Raw genomic sequence first — 22,909 nt, 5'->3', positions numbered from 1 at the left:
ATTCGTCAGGGCCTGGCAGGCATGGCTCAACTGTGTTCCCTGCAGCATCCGCTGGGGTGAGTTCCCTGGGGATGGCAGATCATTTTCTAGACGGCTCACTCACATGGCTAACAAGTTGGTGCTGCTGTCAGCTGTGAGTTCTGTGGGCTTTGGATGGGATTTGCTTCCTCTTCACCTGGGCCTTTATGTGGGCTGCTTGGGCTTCCTCACAGCATGGAGGTGGATGCTAAGCAGAAACACCCCAGGAGAGCAAGGTGGAAGGTATATTGTCTTTTAAGACATAGCGTCACTAGTCATATAGCATCATTGCCACTGTGGTCATGAGCCTGCCCAGATTCAAAGGGAGGGTGCATAGACTCAACTGCTGCATGGTAGGGGTGTCAAAGTCACATTGCAAGAAGAGCATGCACATGGGAGTTACTGCTGGGTCACTGTTTGGAGGATATAATCTGCCAAAGAGGCTGAGGACTTCAACCCAGGTCTGCGTGACCCTAGGCTGAACTTGAATGGGAAAGTCCTTGCCTGTGTGGAGTGAGGCGGCTGTGGACAAGCAAGCCTAACTGGGCTGTCCAAGAACCAAACAGAAGAGCCAGATTCTCCTTCCCTGAGGCCTCTTCCTCTCACTTGGCTGTGCAGATGTGTCACTTTTACTCCAGAGCAAACCATTCCATCAGTCCCCAGGGCCTGGGCTTCTCCAGGAGGCTGGAGCCAGAGCCTGGCACCATGGACATCTCTCAGGTGTGAGCTTGGCCCATGTTGCTGGGGTGCCTGAAAGAGCTGCTCCGTTCCTTTTCTCAGCTAGAATTCCCCAATTCTGGGTCACTCTCGTATAAGGGGCCTTTTGGGGGTTCTGCTTTCTGACATTGATCTTCCCCATCTCAGCAAAGGACACCATGACCACCCAGAATTGAGGCCTCCTGAAACCCCCCTCCCCTCTCATTTCATTCTCCAGGAGGTCTCGTGGATTCTCCCTGCACCAAGGCTCCTGAGCCACATGCATCTCCCATCCCCACTGCCACCTCCTGTGCCCATTCTTCCCCAGATTTCCCTGCAGTGGCCACCTAACTGGCCCCTCTCTGTCTACTTTCTGACTCTGAACCCACAAATCAGATCCAATTTCTCTCCTTGAAACCTCCTCTGCCTTGCCACTGTCTTTTCAGCACGATCCCAAATCCGTACCACGGCCCTGAGGCCTTGATTGAATTTGCCATCTCACTTCCTCCCTGTCCTGTGCACCCACTCGACCCCCAGCCACAGTGGCCCTTGCCCCATTCCTCACACACGCCCAGCTTCTTCCCACCTCAGGGCCATTGTGCTTCGTTGATTCCTCTGCCCAGAAGGCTGTTTCCATGCCCTCTGCATGCCTCTTTACTTCTTATTCTTCTGATTTGAGCTTAAATGCCTCATTTTGACCCTCTTATCTCCCTCCCCAAGAGGACCCTGTGTCAGAGGCACCAGTTGCCCCCATTTGTCCTCTTCTTCCATAGAAACAGCAGCCGTGGGTGTCACTGAGACCATAGCCATGCAGATCAGGGAGAACACTGCTCCTTCCCCACTGGATGGCTGGGGTGGTCACGTGCCCATGCCTGGCCAGTGGGATGTGAGAATGAGATGTGTGCCCTAATGGGCATTGCAGTCACCCAGGGAGAGATGACAGTGCCTAGACTGAGCTGTATGCAATGGCGGTGCTGAGAGGCAGTCAGATTCTAGGTGTATTTTGAAGACAGAGTTAGCATAGTCTGCTCCAGGATTGGACATGGGGGTGGTGAAAGAAGGAGAGAAGTAAAATGGCCTCAAAGTGTGATCTGGACAGCCAAGAGTATGAGTTGGCTTTAGCTGAGCTAGGGACACTCCTGGGGAGGAAGATGATGTGGAGTTCACTTTGGGCCATGATGAATCTCTGATGCTTGGTAGACATCCAGCTAGAGGGGGGAATAGGAATCCAGGTGCCCAGAGTTGGGGGAGATGTCTGGGCTGGAGATGTAACTTTGAGAGTTGTCAGTGTATAGATGTTTTTCAAAACCACAAGACTGGATGGCATCCCCAAGGGCACAAGTGTAGACAGTAGATGAATAAAGTCCAATCCTCAGCATTGAGAGGTTAGAGACTGAGACAGGACAGCCAGGGAGGTTTCCCAGAAGCCAATGAAGGACATGGTTTAGGGAGGGGACATGGCCAGCTGTATCAAGGGAATGAACATGCCAAGTCTGCTGAGGACTAAAGGTTGATACTGCATTCAGCAACATGGAGGTCATAGGTCACATAAAGATCGTAGGTGATGTGGAGGTCACAGGTGACATGGAGGTTATAGATGACATGGAGGCCATAGATAATGTGGAGGTTATAGGTGATATAGAGGTCATAGGTGATGTAGAGGTCATAGGTGATGCAGAGGTCATAAGTGATTTGGGGGTCATAGGTGATGCAGCGATCGTAAGTGATATGGGAGTCACAGATGATGCAGAGGTCCCAGTTGATATAGGAGTCATAGGTGGCATACAGCCATTGGTGGAGCGGTAGGAGTGAGAGGTCGAGGGGAGAGGAGTTGGAGCCAGGGATGGCAGACAGCTCCTTGGAAGCGTTTTCTTGGGGAAGTGTTATAGAATATGGCAGAAAGGGTGGCAGTGTCAGGACAAGAGCCAGCCACCTGCTCTGCACAGTGGCCAGTAGCTTTGCTCTTCACCCTGTTGGATGTTGAGCTCCTTGAGGGCAGGAAGCTCATCTGTTTTATCCCCATGTGTCCATCACCCGGTGAAGGGCTGGGTGATGTGGTTAGGCAGTGTTGGCAAGAGGGAGAGAGGAACGGAGGGAGGCTAGACCTACATACCGACTGACCAGGGGCCTTGTGTGGCCTCTCAGAGGAGCTGGGGAGGTGAGCTCTGTATTAGGTGGAGCACCAGCTCCAGAACCCACAGGACAAGGTCCTGCCCCCAGCTCCACACCCCATAGTCAGGTGACCTTGCACAATCCCCTAACAACCCTGCAATGAATATAACAGGACCTATCTGCAGGATTGGTTGTGAGGTCTAGGGACAAAATATTTTAAAAGGGCCAGCATAGTCCTTATGACATAATTGACCCTCAATAAAGGATATCTCATACCATAATACTGAAGCCCCTGGATAATGAAAATGGTGACGGTCACCTTTCATTTAGTGCCTATTCCTGTGTTGTGTGCCCTACAGCCTTTCTCTCTCCCTCGCTCCATACAGCAGCTCTTTAAAGTGGGGATTCCTACCCCTTCAGTTTAGAGATGAGACACGGAGGCTCAGGGAAGTGAGTTTACTCACCCAAGGTCACCTGGCCAACATATGGCAGAGCAGGGACTTGAACCCGTGTTTAGGCTGACTCCACACCTGGGCCTTTATCTGCTCTGCTCTGTGGCCTCCTGGGGTCAACAGCCCAGGATCCCCTCAATGCAATGCCAGATGGGGAATCTGTGGCCTAAGCGCGGCTTCCCAAATGCTGTGAAATGTGTCAGAGGTGGTGGCCTCTTGGACAAGGTGGCCTGGAGCACAGGAAGATGAATGGTCCAGCCAGGTGCTGTCCAGGGCCTCTGGCCAAGCAGGTGTGGGTAGAAACCTCCACCCATCCAGGCCCCAGCAAATAAGATTTCTACAAGCATGGATGGGCCGGCTGTCTGTTACTGCCAGGAGCTAAGTTGTTTCTTTATGCCATAATAAATCTGGCAGTAGGAGTCAGCAAAAGCAATGATTACTTCTATGACCTCTCTGCTGGTTCCTGATTGGGTCACATTATATACCCCAGGCAACTAGGAAATGGAGCCGTGACACTGATGGATGCCAAAGCCACTTGCAAGGCCCTCATTGGGAGTGGGGCCTGGCCACTTTCTTTCCCTGGGCTCCATGGACCTCTCCCCACTCACCTCTGATGGACAGGAGCTTAATGAACTTTGGCCTCAACACTCCCATGGCTAAGGGCAGTGCAGAAATAATGGAGTCATTGCATAGACAGGATCAACAGGTTCAAGTCAGATAGTGGAGAATGAGGGCTTTAGACCTGGGGATGTGAGAAAGCAAAGTTTATTCAGCCCTTAAATATATGGGTCACATTGCTAAGTGCTCTCCAGATTGTCACATAGCAGCCTCCAGTGATGCCTGTGAGGTGGGTACTGTGATCATCCCCATTTTACAGATGAGGAGACTCAGGCTCAGAGAGCTTAAACAACTTGCCCCAGGTCAGAGAGCCAACAAGGTCATACAAACAACAGCAACCAGTGTGATCCTTTGAGAAAACAGGCCAGACCCCATCACTCACATGCTCAAACCCTCCAGTGCCTCCTACTGCTCTGCGTGTGAGCACTGTGCTCCTGACCATGACCTCTGAGGCCCGCCTGCCCTGGCTCTGCCCTCTCTGGCCACATCCCTCTTGCACGCTCCTGCATGCTCCAGCCTCTTCCCTTCCCCCATTACTCCGAGTGCTTTGCCTGGATACCCTTCTCCAGTCCCACACACCTGGCTCCTGCCTTGTGTCCAGTCCCCAGATCATTGTCCCCTTCCTGAGATGCCCTCCCTGAATACCCTGAGTGGCCCTCCAGCACCCACTGCCCCTGTCTCTTTCAGGGCCCATCCTGTGTCTGTCCCTCATTGCTTTCTCACAGTGGGTGATGAGCTTGTTCATTCACTGGTTATTTGTTCCCACCAGACTGTGAGTGTAGAGAGGCCAGGGCCATGGAGGTCTTGTCCTCCTGTGTCCCTTGCACTGGGCATGTGCCTGGCATCTGACAGGAATTCAATGAGTATTTGTTGAATAGTAAAAGTTGTGAGTTGGGGCTGGAGCTCGGGTCTGTCTGGCTCCAAAGCCTATACTCTTAAGCACATCATTTTTAGTTCTTGGATGACCACATGGCTTGATGTCATGAGGCTGGATTCCAATGCTGGCTCAGCTGCCACCATGCTGTGTGGCATTGAGCAAACACCTGGGGCTCCAGTCTCCTGAACTGTCCATGAGGAGGTGGAACTAGGTGCTTTCTATGAGTGTATTCTAAGTAGGACAGCATTGGGTTCAACATGCCTCAGACAATGGGGCTGACATTGCTCAGCGGGGCCCAGGCTATTGGCCTAAGCGTCTAGTTTCTGAGCCCAGTGGCTTTGCGCTGACTTTAGTCTGAGGGCTTGCACCCCAACCCTGGCTGGTCCTGATGATCACAATAGTGACTGTTGTGCATTGTCCCTAATACACTGTTTCTAATATTCTCAGCACCCCCAGAGGTGGGTATCACCAAACCCATTTGACAGACAAGAAAGCCAAGGCTCAGGGAAGAGCTCTCAATGTCAGAGCCAGAAAAGAATCAGTCTCTGGACTAGAACTTGGGACTGACTCCAAAGCCAGTGCTCATGCAAACTCAGCAACAACAGCCAGTCTATGCCTGCACCACACCAGCTGTTTGAGGCTGCTCTCAACCCTCAGCCAGGCTGTTCTCCCAAGTCTGCTCTAGCTGGGCTCACCTCCACTGAACCTCACCATCACCAGCCTCTCCAGACCCAGGGCTGGCAGGCGGCGGGCCGGCTTGAAACACTGCCGGATCATCCTAGTCTGCTGAATTCTCATGGTGAGGGTGGCCTGAGTCAGTGGGAGCGCAGGAGCTGAGAACTCCTTTCAAGAAAAAGGAAACTGGTCTAAGCTCACCTCCTACTCTCTCCCTGGGGTGGGAAGAGGGACCTGATCAGAAATGTCATTTTCTGCTCATTTCAAAGTGAATAATGTGGCTCTCTTGGGTTGTGTTTATTCTCTTGATTTAATGCATTCTGTGTTTGAAAAGAACTGGAGGCAGAGTCCCCTCCCTGGGTCTCTTTCCTTGCTGAGCTCTGGGCTCCCTTCCCCTACCCCTTCCTCTCAAACCCTCACCCTGTCCTCTGGTCAACTCTGAGTACCTCTCCCCATCAAGGTCCTTTAAAGATCCAGGTCCCTTATGCTCCCATCATCGGTCTCTCTCCTCACCTCTGACTCTTTTGGACCCATCTGGAGAATTTGCATCCTTGTGCAGAGATGAGGATGAGCTTGAGTATTGAGGAATCATGGAACTTCTCATTTAACCACATTCTCTGAGAGAACCTCACAAAATGGCAAAATGTCACAAGGCTGGTGGCACGGAAAGAGCCAGGGTCTTTCCTTGGCCTCAGGATCAGGGTGACTGTGGTCCACGCTCAGCTCAGCTTCCATCCCACGCATTTTACAGATGGGAAAACTGAGGAGGAGGAGAATTTGTGATAAAAGCTGCTCACCTCTGCACTGCTCAAACCAGCCTCCGAAGGACTTCTCCCTCCACAAAGACCTTAGTTATTTATGGAACTTTCATGGGAATCAATGTGCAACTGGCTGGGCAGGTCTTATCATTATTTCAATGAACGGGTATGGAAACAGGCCCAGAGAGGGAAAGTGACTTGCCCAAGGTTATTCAGCAAGTGAACTGCAGAGCTATTTCAAGAGCCAGTTCCCTAACACCCAGTGAGATCTTTTCCATGCCTCCTACTCCTTACTTTAACCAGGACTAAAAGTAGGAGGGGAGGAGATGGGGAGCCAGCGAGGTTCTGCCCCAGGACCATGGCATGCACACTGGCTGGTGTCCTCTTTGTGCCACCCATGTCCTGCCAAGCTCAGCAAAGGACCAAAGTGACCATTGACTTTCACTACTCTGGTCCTGAGACATGGAGGGGCTGCCCGTAATGACAACAATGCTGCTAAGCTGTATGCCAAGTCTGGCACCAGTACCGTCCATCCCTCCCCTGACCTTCCTGTGGTCCACACCCACTCCCACTGCTCTACACTTCAAATGCTGCTTCAGGCCTGGGCCCTCTTCATGGCCCCTGTCCAGTCACCAGTCACCATTTGCTCCCAGAAAATGGTCCGACTTTCTCCCTGTTTGGGAAGTAGAGGCCATGAGGCACACACATCCTTCTCTTCCTTCTATGGAAGGGCATATTTACCTGTTCTCAGCCGTTTTGTGGCAAAGTCCACCCTCCCCCAGTGGAAGGCACCTTCCCACCTGGATCCATTCCCTCTGCCTCTGCAGGGTTCCATCCACATCCGCATCTCTGGAGTTCTGGCTCCATGTATTGGTAAAAAAAAAATGTGTGCTCAGCTCTCTCCTATTGCGTTAGCTCACCCAACTCTACCAGCCAAGGCTTCTCTGCATCCAACATGCTCAACTTTCCCCCATGTCATCTCCCTGGTCCCTGGGACCATTTCCATTTTCTCCCCTCCCTTCCACACACTGTTTCGGGAAGTGCAAGGGCAGGTGCAGGGACAGGAGGAGTTAATGTCTCAAGAGGTGGTGGTTAGTGCTCACACAGGAAGGTGGCTCTGGGGCACCCCAGCAGTCTCCCCAGCAGGACTGAGCCCCGCAGCTGCTGTTGCTGTAACCCATCCCTAATACATACTGCATTGACTTTTCTCCCTGCCTTGCCTCAGTCACTCCATTTCCTCGTGTGTGCTCCTGGGGTACCCTCCCAGATAAACGGCCAGCACCGGGGCCCTTGACTCAGCTCCTGCTTTTAGAGCAGCTGCCCTGAGACACCCGCCTGTCCCCCTAACTCTGGAAGGAGTTAACTGCTCCCTCCTCCTGTTTTTTGATGTCTGTTATTGTTTCTTGATGGCGAGTTTCTGCCTCTTGTTCCAGACTGTGAGTCCCCGAGGTAAAGGCAAGCTCTTCCCCATCTCTGTGTCTCCTTAACCTGGTATGTCACCCTGGTACATCAGTGGCCAAGAAATGTTTGCTGAGTGAGAAAGGGAATGGGTGAAGGGGACAGGAGTCTCCAGGACCACCCACGCTGGGTGACTAGCCCTGTGAAGCGAATTGTCCCATGGGTGTGGTCCTCTCAACCCCGCCTTCTCCTCTCCATCCCTGCCTGCTCCTGCCTGGCCCAGAGCCCCTCACCCTGTCGTGGACCCCTGTCCTATCCGCTATGATGCAGTCTGCCTGGTGCAGGCCAGGAAAAGTCCCCAGACACGGGACTGGGCGTCTCAGCAGGAGATTCTGGTTCTGGCTAAATGAAGGTCACAGGAACCGAGTGAAATGCTGTTATAATGCGACGTAATTCAGTGCTGCCTTCCAGCAGATGTTGCTTTGGAGGGATGGATTTGTTCCAGCTGGACTCTGGGGCGCTTTCTGAAGCACACGGGAGAACCACCTGCTGCTTCCGATGTGAGCAGCCTCAGGAAATAGTAATTTCGACAAATCAACTTATTCAGGCCAAATGCATGGACCCAGTTTCCAGCAGGAGGAATTACAATCCTGGCTGAGGAAGTGAAGCAGCTGCTGCAGAGCCAAGTGGCCGTGCAGGCCACGTCCAGCCCTGAAGCCCCTGGGGAACGGGATGCTCTGAGCACAGGTAGCCGAGCAGTCAAACTCAGTGCCCTGGTCCCGTGAAAGACCATTTTACAGATGAGAAAACTGAGGCCAGTGGAGGCAAAGGAGTGCTTGCCCAAGGTCACACACCATGAGTTAGTGGCAGTCCCTGTCTGGGGACTTTTCCTGGGCTGCACAAGGCAGACTGCGTCATAGGGGGTAGGACAGGGGTCAATGCCAGGGTGAGGGGCTCTGGCGGGGGCAGGCAGTGCCCTGAGCTGAATCCAGACAGCTCTGGCCCCACCCTCCCCCTTGGCTCTGAAGAGCAGGCAAGTGAGACTCGTGCTGAAATAAAAACTAAAATAACTGACATCCTGACAGACTCACAGGTTGGCCTGCCCTTTTGTTACAGATGCTGACCTGGGAATGAGAGACTTTGGGATCTGATGCTGGTTCTGCCCCTACCTTCTGATGTGACCTGTTTCCCCATTCAAGTGGCATAATGCTCTGCTTCCCAGGACGCTGTGAGATCACATGAGGTCCAGGAGAAACTCCTTGGCACACTGTGTGAAAGTAAACCTGGGAACAGCATTATTGTCACCCACACACCTGCAGCGACACGATGCTGAGGATGGGGATGGTTCCTTGGGTGAGCTGCTAGAAGTGAGGGAGAAATCAAGGCATCTTCTTCCAGACATATAGCTCGAAGCCAGAGGAGGGGCCTCGAGTGGGTTGTAAGTCTGGAGGCCTTGGCCCTCCTCCCATAATGCAAGGGTGTCTCTGAAGCCATATCCCTCTTGCTGTTGCAGAAGGTGATATGGAATCTCATATCTCAAGCTGCTTGTCCACAGAAACTTGGTGGTGCTGGGTTGTGGGGAAAAGACTAGGGAGGAAGATGAAGAAAAGGCGGAAAAAAGGGGAGAGCGACGAGGAGTTCTGGCTCCATGTGTTAGTAGAAAAATGTGTGTTCACCTGGCTTATCACTCAGTATTTGCAGGACTTTGGTCAAGTCACTAAACACTGCTCACCCTGCAAAGTTTTCACATCTGTAAAATGGGGATGAGAATGGCACCTTTTTCTGAGAGTCAGGCTGGCAAGGCACTTGGTACCATACTAGGTTCAGTTTAAGTTCTCAAAACTTGGCAGCCAGCAGTGCAGGATGAGTCTCTGGATGGCCTTGGTGACCCAGCTCTTCCCCCTTTTCTCACTTGAAGTTCTCAGAATAACTGTACAGGGTGGTGATAATGCAACACATTCCAAAAATTAGGAGGAACTGGCAGGAATAGCCCAGGTTCTGTTCCTGTCCCTCCTAGAGCAGGATATCCTACAATGCTGTGGCCCAGTGAGTCATATTCTCCCCGGGGTACAAAACCCAGAGCAAACTGCTTTCAGGATCTCTTGGTTGCAGTGCAAGTGGAGCACATGCTGGCAAGACTTTGACTACCTTGGGCAGTTTTCCTGAGCCTTGGAGGACTCTCCATTAATCAAAGACTTCTTTTGTCCTTTGCTGCCTTTCTATGAATAATAAAGTTGCTTCACTTAACTTGTGTGAGTGTCCTGTCTCACCAGACTCATAAAATGGGTTGATACTGGTGCATAGTATTGGGCAAATGTTTAGAGTCTTCCTCTGAGATTGATAAGGGCACACAGTGAGCCTGCTTCACAAGCAGTGCAGTGGCAAAGCCAGAGTAGTCATTGCAGATCTACAGTGATGTGCTCCTCAGGGAGGGGCTACCCACTCCACGCTGCTGACCATGGGGACAGGAGAATGAATGAGCTTGTTCATGGAGAGGAGCAGAAGGGCTCGCCCAAGCTGACAAAGACCTGAAGGACAGATTCCCAGACCACACAGGTGACAGATTGCATTTACCTACTTTTTGTCATGTTAATGGGGCTAGGAATTATTTATATCTGTCTAACTGCAATTATATTAGTAGAGATTACAGTCGTGAGTTCATTGAGTCGTGGTGATTATAATAATTAGTATAGTAAGAAGCTGAAGGCATGCCAGTAAGAATCGGGAAGAAATGTGAATGGGGAGCTGTATTAGTCTGCTTTCACACTGTTGATAAAGACATACCCAAGACTGGGAAGAAAAAGAAGTTTAATTGGACTTACAGTTCCACATGACTGGGGAGGCCTCAGAATCATGGCAGAAGGCGAAAAGCACTTCTTAAATGGTGGAGGCAAGAGAAAATGAGAAAGAAGCAAAAGCGGAAACACTTGATAAACCCATCAGATCTTGTGAGACTTATTCACTATCACGAGAAAAGCACAGGAAAGACCGGCCCCCATGATTCAATTACCTCCCCCTGGGTCACTCCTACAACATGTGGGAATTCTGGGAGATACAGCTCAAGTTGAGATTTGGATAGGGACACAGCCAAACCATATCATTCCCACCCTGGCCCCTCCAAATTTCATGTCCTCACATTTCATAACCAATAATGCCTTCCCAACAGTCCCCCAAAGTCTTAACTCATTTCAGCATTAACCCAAAAGTCCACAGTCCAAAGTCTAATCTGAGACAAGCCAAGTCCCTTCCACCTATGAGCCTGTAAAATCAAAAGCAAGCTAGTTACTTCCTAGATACAATGGGGGTACAGGTATTGGGTAAATACAGCTCTTCCAAATAGAAGAAATTGGCCAGAAAAAAGGGGTTACAGGGCCCACACAAATCCAAAACCCAGTGGGGCAGTCAAACTTTAAAGCTCCAAAATGATCTCCTTTGACTCCATGTCTCACATCCGGGTTACGCTGATGCAAGAGGTGGGTTCCCACGGTCTTGGGCAGCTCCACGCCTGTGACTTACTCCTTCTTGGTTGCTTTCATGGGCTGGCGTTGACTGTCTGTGGCTTTTCTAGGTGCATGGTGCAAGCTGTCAGTGGATCTACTATTCTGGGGTCTGGAGGATGGTGGCCCTCTTCTCACAGTTCCACTAGGTGGTGCCCCAGTAGGGACTCTGTGTGGGGGCTCTGACCCCACATTTCCCTTCTGTAGTGCCCTAGCAGAGGTTCTTCATGAGGGCCCCACCCTTGAAACAAACTTTTGCCTGGGCATCCAGGTGTTTCCATATATCTTCTGAAATCTAGGCAGAGGTTCCCAAATCTCAATTCTTGGCTTCTGTGCATCCACAGGCTCAGCACCATATAGAAGCTTCCAAGGCTTGGGGCTCTCACCCTCTGAAGTCACAGCCTGAGCTGTACATTGGCCCCTTTCAGCCACAGCTGGAGCCACTGGGACACAGGGCACCAAGTCCCTAGGCTACACACAGCCCGGGGACTCTGGGCCTGGCTGATGAAACCAGTTTTTCCTCCTGGGCCTCCAGGCCTGTGATGGGAGGGGCTGCTGGGAAGTTCTCTGACATGGCCTGGAGATATTTTCCCCATGGTCTTGGGGGATTAACATTAGGCTCCTTACTACTTATGCAAATTTCTGCAGCTGGCTTGAATTTCTCCCGAGAAAATGGAATTTTCTTTTCTATCTCATAGTCAGGCTGCAAATATTCCAAACTTTTTTGCTCTGCTTTCCTTATAAGACTGAATGCCTTTAACAGCACCTAAGTTACCTCTTGAACACTTTGCTGCTTAGAAATTTCTTCTGCCAGATACCCTAAATCATCTCTGTCAAGTTCAAAGTTCCACAAATCTCTAGGGCAGGGGCAAAATGCAGCCAGTCTCTTTGTTAAAACATAATAAGAGTCACCTTTGCTTCAGTTCCCAACAACTTTTTCATCTCCATCTGAGACCACCTCAGCCTGAACTTTATTGTCCATATCACTATCAGCATTTTGGGAAAAGCCATTTGACAAGTCTCTAGGAAGTTCCAAACTTTCCCATATTTTCCTGTCTTCTTCTGAGCCCGTCAAACTGTTCCAACCTCTGCCTGTTACCCAGTTCCAAAGTTGCTTCCACATTTTTGAATATGTCTTCAGCAACGCTGCACTCCACTGGCACCAATTTACTGTATTAGTCTTTTTTTCACACTGCTGATAAAGACATACCAGAGACTGGGAAGAAAAAGAGGTTTAATTGGACTTACAGTTCCACATGGCTGGGGAGGCCTCAGAATCACGGTGGAAGGCAAAAAGCACTTCTCACATGGTGGTGGCAAGAGAAAATGAGAAAGAGGCAAAAGTGGAAACCCCTGATAAACCCATCAGATCTCATGAGATTTATTCACTATTATGAGAATAGCATGGAAAAGACGAGCCCCCATGATTCAACTACCTCCCCTTGGATCCCTCCCACAACATGTGAGAATTGTGGGAAATATAATTCAAGTTGAGATTTCAGTGGGGACACAGCCAAACCATCTCAAGGGCCATAAGCAAATGACTGACATTTCTCCACCAAGACAGGTCCTCCCATCCCAAACTGCCAGAGCTTGCCCCTCTTACTTTACTCCTCCTTGAAGTAGCTAAGGCTACAGGACTATGGGAAGACAGGGGACTCAGAGTTGTTTTTAATAATTTTTTATTTTATAATTGGGATAAAATGCCTGCTGAATATTTGTTTTAGACTTTGCCTCCTAAGTTACTGAGCTATGAGATGATACTTTAATATGAGGGCTGTATCATCACATGCCACAGCTTGTTTTGTACATAGTTAGCTACTCACATGCACAAGGAAGCAGACACACACACACACACACACACACACACACACACACACACACAGAGCACGAAGAAACCCTAAGAGGCCCTTCAGGGTATTAAAGTCCAAAACTCATGAAAAATCCTTTTCCTGGCACCCTGAGACCCACACAGGAATAACTGTCCCATTCTTGTTCTTCCAGCTCTCCTCTCCCTCCAGTCGAACTTGTCCTGCGGACTGGGGCTCCTGAATGGAAGGGAAGTTTCCATTTCTCCTGGGCATATACTGAGGAGTGAGTTGTTAGGTCATGTGGTAACTCTATGCTTAACTTTTTGAAGAAAATGCTAAACTGTTTTCCACAGTGGCTGCACGGTTTTGTATTCTGGGCAACAGTGTATGAAAGTTTCAATTTTCCACATCCTCACCAACAGTTGTTGCTGTCTACCTTTCTGCTTATGGCCATCCTACTAGGGATGAAGTCGTATCTCACTGTGGTTTTGATTTGCATTGCTTTAATGACTAATGATGTTGAGCATCTTTTCATGTGCTTATTGGCCATTTGTGTATATTCTTTGGAGAAATGCCTATTCATATCCTTTGCCCTTTTATAGATTGGGTGGCTTGTCTATTTATTGTTGAGTTGTAAGATTTGTTCATATATTCTATATTTAAGTTACCTATCAGTATATGATCTGCACAAATTTTATCCTATTCTGTGGGTTGTATTTTCAATTTTTTGATGATGTCCAAATGTTCTTAATTTTGAGAAGTACAATTTATCTACTTTTTCTTTTTTCACTATGCTTTAGGGTCATATCTAAAAACTACTGCCTAATCCAGGGTCATGATGATTTGTGCCTACGTTTTCTTATAAGAGTTTTATAGCTTTAGCTTTTACGTTGAAGCCTATGATATATTTTGAGTTTTTTTTTTCTGTGTATGGTGTGAAATAGGGGTACAACTTCATTCTTTTGTGTATGGATACCTAATGGTTCCAGCACTATTTGTTGAAAAGACTATTCTTTCTCTCATTGTATTGTCTTGGCATCCTTGTTGAAAATTCATTGAACATAGGGGTAATGGTTTATCTTTTGACTGTCAATTCTATTTCATTGATCTATCTTTATCCTTGTGCCAATAACTACACTATTTTGATTTCTGTAGCTTCGTGGTATGAGTCTTTCAACTTTGGTATTGATTGTTTTGGGTATTCTGGATCTTTTGAGTTCCTTATGAATTTTAGAATAAGCTTGTCAATTTCTGCCAAAAATGGCAGCTGGATTGTGATAAGGATTCCATCGAATCTGTAAATCAACTTGCGGTATATTGCCATCTTGACAATATTAAGTCTTCTGATCCATAAACTTTCCCTTTATTTAGATTTTCCTCAATTTATTTCAAAATGTTTCATAAGTTTCAGAGTATAGATTTTGCACTGCTTTTGTTAAATCTATTCTTAAGTATTTTATTGTTTGATGCTACTGCAAACAGAATTGTTTTCTAATTTCATTTCAAATTGTTCATTGCTAACATATAGAAATACACTTGATAGTTGTGTATTGATCTTGTATTCCTTCAACTTTGCTGAACTCGCTTGTTAGAGTCAACGATTTTTGATAGATTCCTTAGGGTTTTCTATATAAAAATTATCTAATCTACAAATAGAGATAGTTTAATTTTTTTTCCACTTCCATTTGGATGCTTTTAATTTCTTTTTCTTGCCTAATTGCCCTGCCTAGAACCTCCAGTACAATGTTGAGCAGAAGTAGCGAGGGTAGATATCTAGGCTTGCTTCTGATCTCAAGGGAAAGCATTCAGTCTTTCACCACTACATATTATGTTAACTGAGGTTTTTGTAGATGACCTTTGTCAGATTGAGAAAATTTCCATCAATTCCTTGTTTATTGATTTTTTTGTTATGAAAGTGTGGTAGATTTTGACAAATGCTTTTTGTGCATTTATTGAGATGTTAATGCAGTTTTTGCCCTTTATTCTACTAATTGATATATCCCATTGATTTATTTTCTTTTACAATGTTATCTGTCCATGTTAATTTATTTTTTTTTCATTTTAAAAATTTTAATGAATTTTATTGTTGGAACAGTTTTAGGCTTATAGGAAAAAATTTCAAAGGTAGTATAGGGAGTTCCCATTAAGCCCTCTACCCACTTTCTCCTGTTATTAATATTTTAGAATAGTATGATACATTTCTTACACTTAATGGACCACTATGATACATTACTGTTAACCAATTCATACTTTATTCAGATTTCCTTAGTTTTTACCTAATGTCCTTGGATCTCATTCAGGATGCCACATTAAAATTAGTGGTGATCTATACTTAGGTTTCTCTTGGACACACACACACACACACACATTTTAGCAATACATAATAGTTGTACATATTTTGGGGATATATGTGGTATCTTGATACACACCTACAATGTGTAATGATTGAGCCAGGGCAATGGGGACATTCATCACCCCAAAATTTCACCCCTTCTTTATATTAGGAACATTCTAATTTCTTTTCTTCAGCAATTTTGAACTATACAACAAATTATTGTTAACTATAGTTGCCCCACTGTGCTATAGAACACTAGATCTTATTCCTTCTATTGAACTCCATTTTCATACCCATTAACCGATACTCTGTTTTTTCTCTCCAACCCACTTATCCTTCCCAGACACTGGTAACCACCAATCAACTCTTTACCTCCATGAGAACCACTTATTTGCTCTCACTGCATGTGAGTTAGAACAAGCAGTATTTGTCTTTGCACCTGGCTAACTTCACTTAACGTTAATGGCCTCCAATTCCATCCATGTTGCTGAAAATGACAGGATTTCATTCTTTTTGTGGCTGAATAATATTCCATTGTGTATATGCAAGACATTTTCCTTATCTGTTCATCCACTGATAGCTATTTAGGTTGATTTAATATCTTGACTATTGTGAATAGTACTTCAATAAACACAAAAGTGCAGGTATCTCTTTGATACATCAATTTCCTTTCTTTTGGATAAATACCCAGCAGAGGGATTATGTGCATTACATGGTAGTTCTATTTTTAGTTTTTAGAGGAACCTCTATACTGTTTTCCATAGTGACTGTACTAATTTACATTCCCAGCAATGGTGTACAAACATTCACTTTTCTCTGAATCCTCACCAGCATCTGTTATTTATCTTTTTGATAAAAATCATTTTAACTGGGATGAGATGATATGTCACTGTGGTTTTGATTTGCATTTCCCTGATGATTAGCCATGCTGACCATTTCTTTTTCGTATACCTGTTGGCCATTTGTATGTCTTCTTTTGAGAAATCTCTATCTACATCTTTTGCCCATTTTAAAATCAGATTTTTTTTTTTCTGTTGAATTGTTTGAGTTCCTTATGTATTCTGGTTATTAACCCCTTGTTGGATGGACAGTTTATAAATATCTTCTCCTACTCTGTAGGTTATCTCTTCACTTTGTTGATTGTTCCTTTTGCTGTATATAAGCTTTTTAGCCTGATGGAATCTCATTTGTTTATTTTTGCTTTTGTTGCCTGTGTTTTTAAGGTCTTACCCAAAAAACCTTTGCCCAAATTGTCCTAAAGCATTTTCCCAATGTTTTCCTCTTGTAATTTCATGGTTTCAGGTTTTAGATTTAAATCTTTAATCCATTTTGGTCTGATTTTTGTATGTGGTGAGAGGTAGGGGTCTAGATTCATTATTCTGCATATCTAGTTTTCCTGGCACTATTTATTGAAAAGACTATCCTTTCCTCTATTTATGTTCTTGATGCTTTTGTCAAAAACGAGTTGACTATAAATGCATGGATTTATATCTGGGATCTCTATTCTGCTCCATCAGTCGTATGTGTCTGTTTTCATGCCAGTACCATGCTGTTTAGATTACTATGGCTTTGTAGTATATTTGGAAGTCAGTTAGGTGATGCCTCCAGCTTTGTTCTTTTTCTTAGGATTGCTTTGGTTGTTTGGAGTCTTTTGTGGTTCTATACAAATTTTAGTAATTTTTTTCTATTTCTGTGAAGAATGTCATTGGTATTTTGGTAGTGATTGCATTGAGTTTGTAGATCACTTTGGGTAGTATTGACATTTTAACAGTTACTTCTTTCAATCCATGAGCATGGGATATCTTTTCATGTTTTTCATCCTCAATAATGAATTTCTTTCATCAGTGTCTTTTAGTTTTCCTTGTAAAGATCTTTCACTTCTTCGTTAAATTTATTTCTAGGTATTTTATATTTTTTATAGCTATTGTAATTGGAATTACTTTCATGATTTTTTTTCAGATTTTTCACTGTTGGCATACATAAATGCTACTAATTTTTGTATGTCAATTTTTTATCTTGTAACTTTACTTGGTTTATCAGTTCTAACAGTTTTTTGGTGGAATCATACATCTGTGAACAAGAATAAGTTGACTTCTTCCTTTCCAATTTGGATGCCCTTTATTTCTTTCTCTCTCAGCCTAGGACTTCCAATACTATGTTGAGTAAAAGTAGTAAAAGCGTGCATCATTGTCTTGTTCCAGATCTTAGAGGGAAGGCTTTCAATTTTTCCCTGTTCCGTATGATATTAGCTGTGGGTTTTTCATATGCAGCCATTATTATTTTGAGGCATGTTCTTTCTATATTGTTTGTTGAGAGTGTTTGTCATAAAGGGATGTTGAATTTTTTCAATTGTTTTTTCAGCATCTATTGAAATAATTCTATGGTTTGTGTCCTTTATTCTATTGAGGTGATGTATCACGTTTATTGATTTGCATATGTTGAACCATACTTGCATCACTGGGATGAATCCCCTTGAGCATGGTAAATAATCTTTTTAATGAGTTGTTGAACTCAGTTTGCTAATATTTGCTGAGGATTTTGCATCTCTGTTCATCAGATGTTTTGGTCTGTTGTTTTCTTTTTTGTTGTATCCTTGTCCAGTTTTGGGATCAGGATAATGTTAGCCTTGTAGAATGAGTTCAGAAGTATTCCACCTTCAATTTTTTGGAATGGTTTGAGTAGAATTGGTATTAGCTCTTCTTCAAACATTTGATAGATTTCAGCAGTGGAGCCATCAGTTCCTGAGCTTTCTTTGATAAGAGACATTTTATTACTACTTTGATCTTGTTACTTATTATTGGTCTGTTCAGGTTTAATCTTGGTAGGTTGTATGCATCCAGGAATTTATTCATTTCTTCCAGGTTTTCCAATTTTTTAACTTATAGTTGTTTATGTTAGTCTCCAATGATCCTTTGTATTTCTATAGTATGAGTTAGTCTCCCTTTTCATTTCTGATTTTATTTGTGTCTTCTTTTTTTTAGCCTAGTTAAATGTTTTTCTTTTCAAAAACATTTTGTTTATCTTCTCAAAAACCCAACTTTTGGTATTCTTTTAGTCTCAATTTAATTTATTTCTGCTTGGATCTTTATTATTTCTTTCCTTCTATCAATTTTAGATTTGGTTTGTTCTCACTTTTCTAATTTCTTGAAGTGCATCATTAGGTTGTTTATTTGAAATCATTCTACTTTTAATTTCTTTTTTATTGCTATAAACTTCCCTCTTAGTACTGCTCTTGCTATATCCCATAGACTTTGAGATGTTGTGTTTCCATTTTCATTTGTTTCAAAAATTTTTTAATTTTCTTCTTTATTTCTTCATTGACCTATTAATCGTTCAGGACCATGTTGTTTAATTTTCATGTATTTGTGTAGTTTCCAAGTTTCTTTGGTTCTCGATTTCTAGTTTGTTTCATTATAGTCAGAAAAGATACTTGATATGATTTCTACTTTTGTGAATTTGTTCAGACTTGTTTTGTAGTCTGACATATGGTCTGTCCTGGAAAATGTGCCATGTGTTGATGAGAAGAATGTCTATTCTGCAGCAGTCAGATGAAATGTGTAAATGTCAGCTAGGTCCATTTGGTCTAGAGTGTAGTTTAACTCTGATGTTTCTTTGTTGATTTTCTGTTTGGATTATCTGTCCATTATTGGGAATGGGGTGTTGAAGTCCTCTACTGTTATTATATTGAAGTTTATCTCTCCCTTTAGATTTATTAATGTTTACTTTATATATTGAAGTGCTTTGGCATTGGGTACATTTATATTTACGATTGTTATATCCTCTTTGTAAATTGATACATTTATCATTTCATAGTGACTTTGTCTGTTTTTATAGCCATTGACTTGAAGTCTATTTCATCTGATGTAAGTGTAGCTATATCTGGTCTTTCTTGGTTTCTGTTGCAAAAAATATCTTTTCCATCCCTTTACTTTCAGTCTACATGTGTCTTTATAGGTGAAGTGAGTTTTTTTGTAGGCAGCATATAGTTGGGTCTTATTTTTTTATTCATTCAGCAGTTCTATGTCTTTTAATTGAAGATTTTAGTCTATTTTCATTCATTGTTATTATTGATAGGTAAGGACTTGCTATTGCCATTTTGTTGCTTGTTTTTTGGTTGTTTTGTATAATAACTCCTGTCTTCCTTTGTGGCTAAGTGATTTTTTTTTCCTAGTAGTATGTTTTAATTCACTGCTTTTTATTTTTAGTGTATCTATTATAGGTTTATGCTTTGTGGTTACCATGGGGCTTACAAAAAACATCTTATACATAAAACAAGTTACTTTAAACAGAAGATAACTTAGCTTTGTTCAAAAACAGAAGAAAAGAAACAAAGGAAAAACTAAAAAACTCTACATGTTAACTGTGTCTCTCCCCATTTTGACTTTTTCTTGTTTCAGTTTACATCTTTTTATATTGCTTCTTAACAAGTTGCCATAGTTATAGTTATTTTTGATAAATTTGTCTTTTAGTCTTTGTACTAGAGATATGAGTAGATTATACACCACAACTACAGTATTAGATTATTATGAATTTGTCTGTGTATTTACTTTTCCCAGTGAATTTTATACCTTCAAATATTTTCTTCTTGCTCATTAGTGTCTTTTTCTTTCAGTTTGAAGAACTCCCTTTAGAATTATTGTAAGATTGGTCTAGTGGTAATGAATTCCCTCAGCTTTTGTTTATCTGAAAAATACTTTATTTCTCTTTCACGTATAAAGGAAAGCTTTGTTGGGCACAATATTTTCAGTTGACAGGTTTTCTTTTCCTTCAGTGCATTAAATATATCATACAACTCCTTTCTGACCTGTATGGTTTCTGCTGAAAAGTCTGTTGCCAGACAAAACAGAGCCCTTCTCCTTTGTTATTTGATCCTTTTCTCTTTTATTGTAATTATTTTTTATTATACTTTAAGTTCTAGGGTACACGTGCACCACATGCAGGTTTGTTACATATGTATCCATGTGCCATGTTGGTGTGCTGCACCCATTAACTCGTCATTTACATTAAGTATATCGTCTAACGCTGTCCATCCCCCTCCCCCTATGCCACGACAGGCCCCGGTATGTAATGTCTGTCTCTTATACACATCTAGATGTGTATAAGAGACAGGATGTGGAGAAATAGGAACACTTTTATTATGTTGGTGGCACTGTAAACTAGTTCAACCATTGTGGAAAACAGTGTGGTGATTCCTCAAGGATCTAGAACTAGAAATACCATTTGACCCAGCCATCCCATTACCAGGTATATACCCAAAGGATTACAAATCATGCTACTATAAAGACACATGCACACGTATGTTTATTGTGGCACTATCTGATTCTTTTCTCTTGATGCTTTTAGAATCCTCTCTTTGTCCCTGACCTTTGAGAGTTTGATTGTTATATGCCTTGGGGGTGGTCTTATTTGGATTAAATCAATTTGGTAATCTCTGACCTCCATATCCCTGGATATTTATATCTTTCTCTAGGTTTGGAAAGTTTTTAAAATTATTTCTTTGAATAAGTTTTCTATCCCTTTCTTCCTCAACTCCCTCTTCCGTGCTAATTACTCTTAAATTTGCTCTTTTGAGCTTATTTTCTATATTTTGTAGGCTTTCTTAGTTCTTTTTAAATTTCTTTTTCTTTTTCTTCTCCTTACACTGTATTTTCAAATAATCTGTCTTTGAGCTCACTGATTCTTTCTTCTGCCTGATCAACTCTGCTGTGGAGCCTTTAATGAATTTTTCAGGTCAGTAAATGTGTTTCTCAGTTCTAGGATTTCTGTTTTTTTATATCTATTATTTCAATCTCTTTGTTAAATTTATCTGATAAATTCCTGAACTACTTTTCTGTGTTATCTTGAAGTTCACTGAGTTTCCTTAGAACTGTATTTTGAATTCTCAATCTGAGACCTCACACATTACTATCTTGTTAGGGTTAGTTACTGGCTCCTTGCTTTGTCCATTTGGGGAGGCCATAGTTTCCTGTTTGCTGTTGTTTCTTGTGGACTATGCCTATGACTGCACTGAAGGGTTAGTTTTTTATTCCACTCTTTGCTGTCTGGCTTGTTTTGTCTTTCTAGGGTATAGGGTATGTTTGCTTAGATGTTCTCTGCGATTGCCTCCTGAGGTCCCTTAATCTTCTATCTCTTCCTCCTTTTTGGCACTAGATGGTGCCTTACACCCAGAATTGCCTCAGCTCTTGCAAATATTCAGAGCGCTACCCATCCCAAATGAGGGGAAGGGTGTCCCAGAGGGGATACCCAGTTGTTTGGGAAGGATGATCCCAAAGGGGATGCCACAGCTAGGTGGGAAAGCTGGTTCATGCCCAGAAGACCCATGAAGCCTGTCTCTTAGAATGTGGTGCTGCTGAACAGCCACTATGATTTGACTTTTCCTTTGGCTGAGATAAAGAGCAGAGTTTTTCAGGTGGGGTTGCTTGTTTTGCCTCCTGCCTTTGTTTCTGGCTGTCCCCAGTGGTTCTTCTCCCTGCAGGCACTTGTGATGCTTCCCATGAGTTGTGTGGAGAATGGCTTTCCTGAAAGGGAACCCAAGATGGCCCAAAAGCTGGCTGTTCATCTTGTTCTCACTTTTTCCAGTGTAAAAACTGTGAGTACAGGAGGAATTTTCCATACGCGGTGCCTGGCAAATTGAGGGAGAGGTGTTGTGGATACAGAAGTCCATTTCTTCTACCATCTGCTCAGAATTTTTAATCTTTTTGTGGCCCCAGGGATTGTCTCAGTCTCATATTTGAGTTTTGGGATATTGCTGGTTGCAGTTTTGGCACTGGAATTTTTTTTTTGGTTTTCTGTGGAGGCGAATGAAGCCAGATTGCTTCTACTCTGCCATTTTGGTGACATCACCCTGCTTTTCATATATTAAGCCAAATTTGCATTCTGGATAAATCCTACTTGCTTATGGTATATAATCTTATTCACATTCAGCTTATTAGTGTTTTGCTGAGGATTTTTGCATCTATATTTGTAAAGAATATTATTCTACAGTTTTATTTACATATTAGCTCTTTTTTCTAGTTTTTGTATCAGAAAAATACCAGCCCCACAGAATGAATTGGATCGTGTTCCCCCTTCTATTTGAACAATATAGTTGTCCTAGTTGAATAAAGGATTGGTGGCTCACAACAACTGGGGCCTTCCACCCTTTTGTTACCCCCACCTGCAGAACGGACACTTGCTTCTCTTCCTGTGATTTTGAGGCCACTCAAGTGAGCACCCAGGGTTAAATCCCCAGTCAGACTGGATTCTTTCCTCCCCATGTCCCATATTTTTCCACTCCCAAGTCCAGAGTCCAAGAGCAGTTTTCCCGCATATATTTCCAGTTCCCTCTTCTCTTTTCCCTTTTCCCTGTCCTACTCTAAGGCTCCGCTCACCTGTATTATTTCACACATTCCTCGCAGGCCTCTATGCTCTCCCACTTCTAGTTGCTCTACAGAGACTGTTTTCTAAAACCCCAACAAGGTCAAGCAGTGGCCCTGCTCTGTGTCCTTCTCTGACACTCATTTCCTGAACTTCAAGGATTCCAAAAGGCATCCACTATGAGCCCCTTATATCAAGGTAGGGCTTCTATATCCCCAGGGTGCCTAGAGGCCGGAGCTGAAGCAACCAGCCACTGGTACACTTCTTCTTGGAGCTTTCCAATTTAGTACTTCAAAACTATGCACA

Source organism: Mandrillus leucophaeus, unplaced genomic scaffold (assembly GCF_000951045.1).
Source record: "Mandrillus leucophaeus isolate KB7577 unplaced genomic scaffold, Mleu.le_1.0 Scaffold141, whole genome shotgun sequence".
Taxonomy (NCBI): domain Eukaryota; kingdom Metazoa; phylum Chordata; class Mammalia; order Primates; family Cercopithecidae; genus Mandrillus; species Mandrillus leucophaeus.
This window is presented reverse-complemented; position numbering follows the sequence as displayed.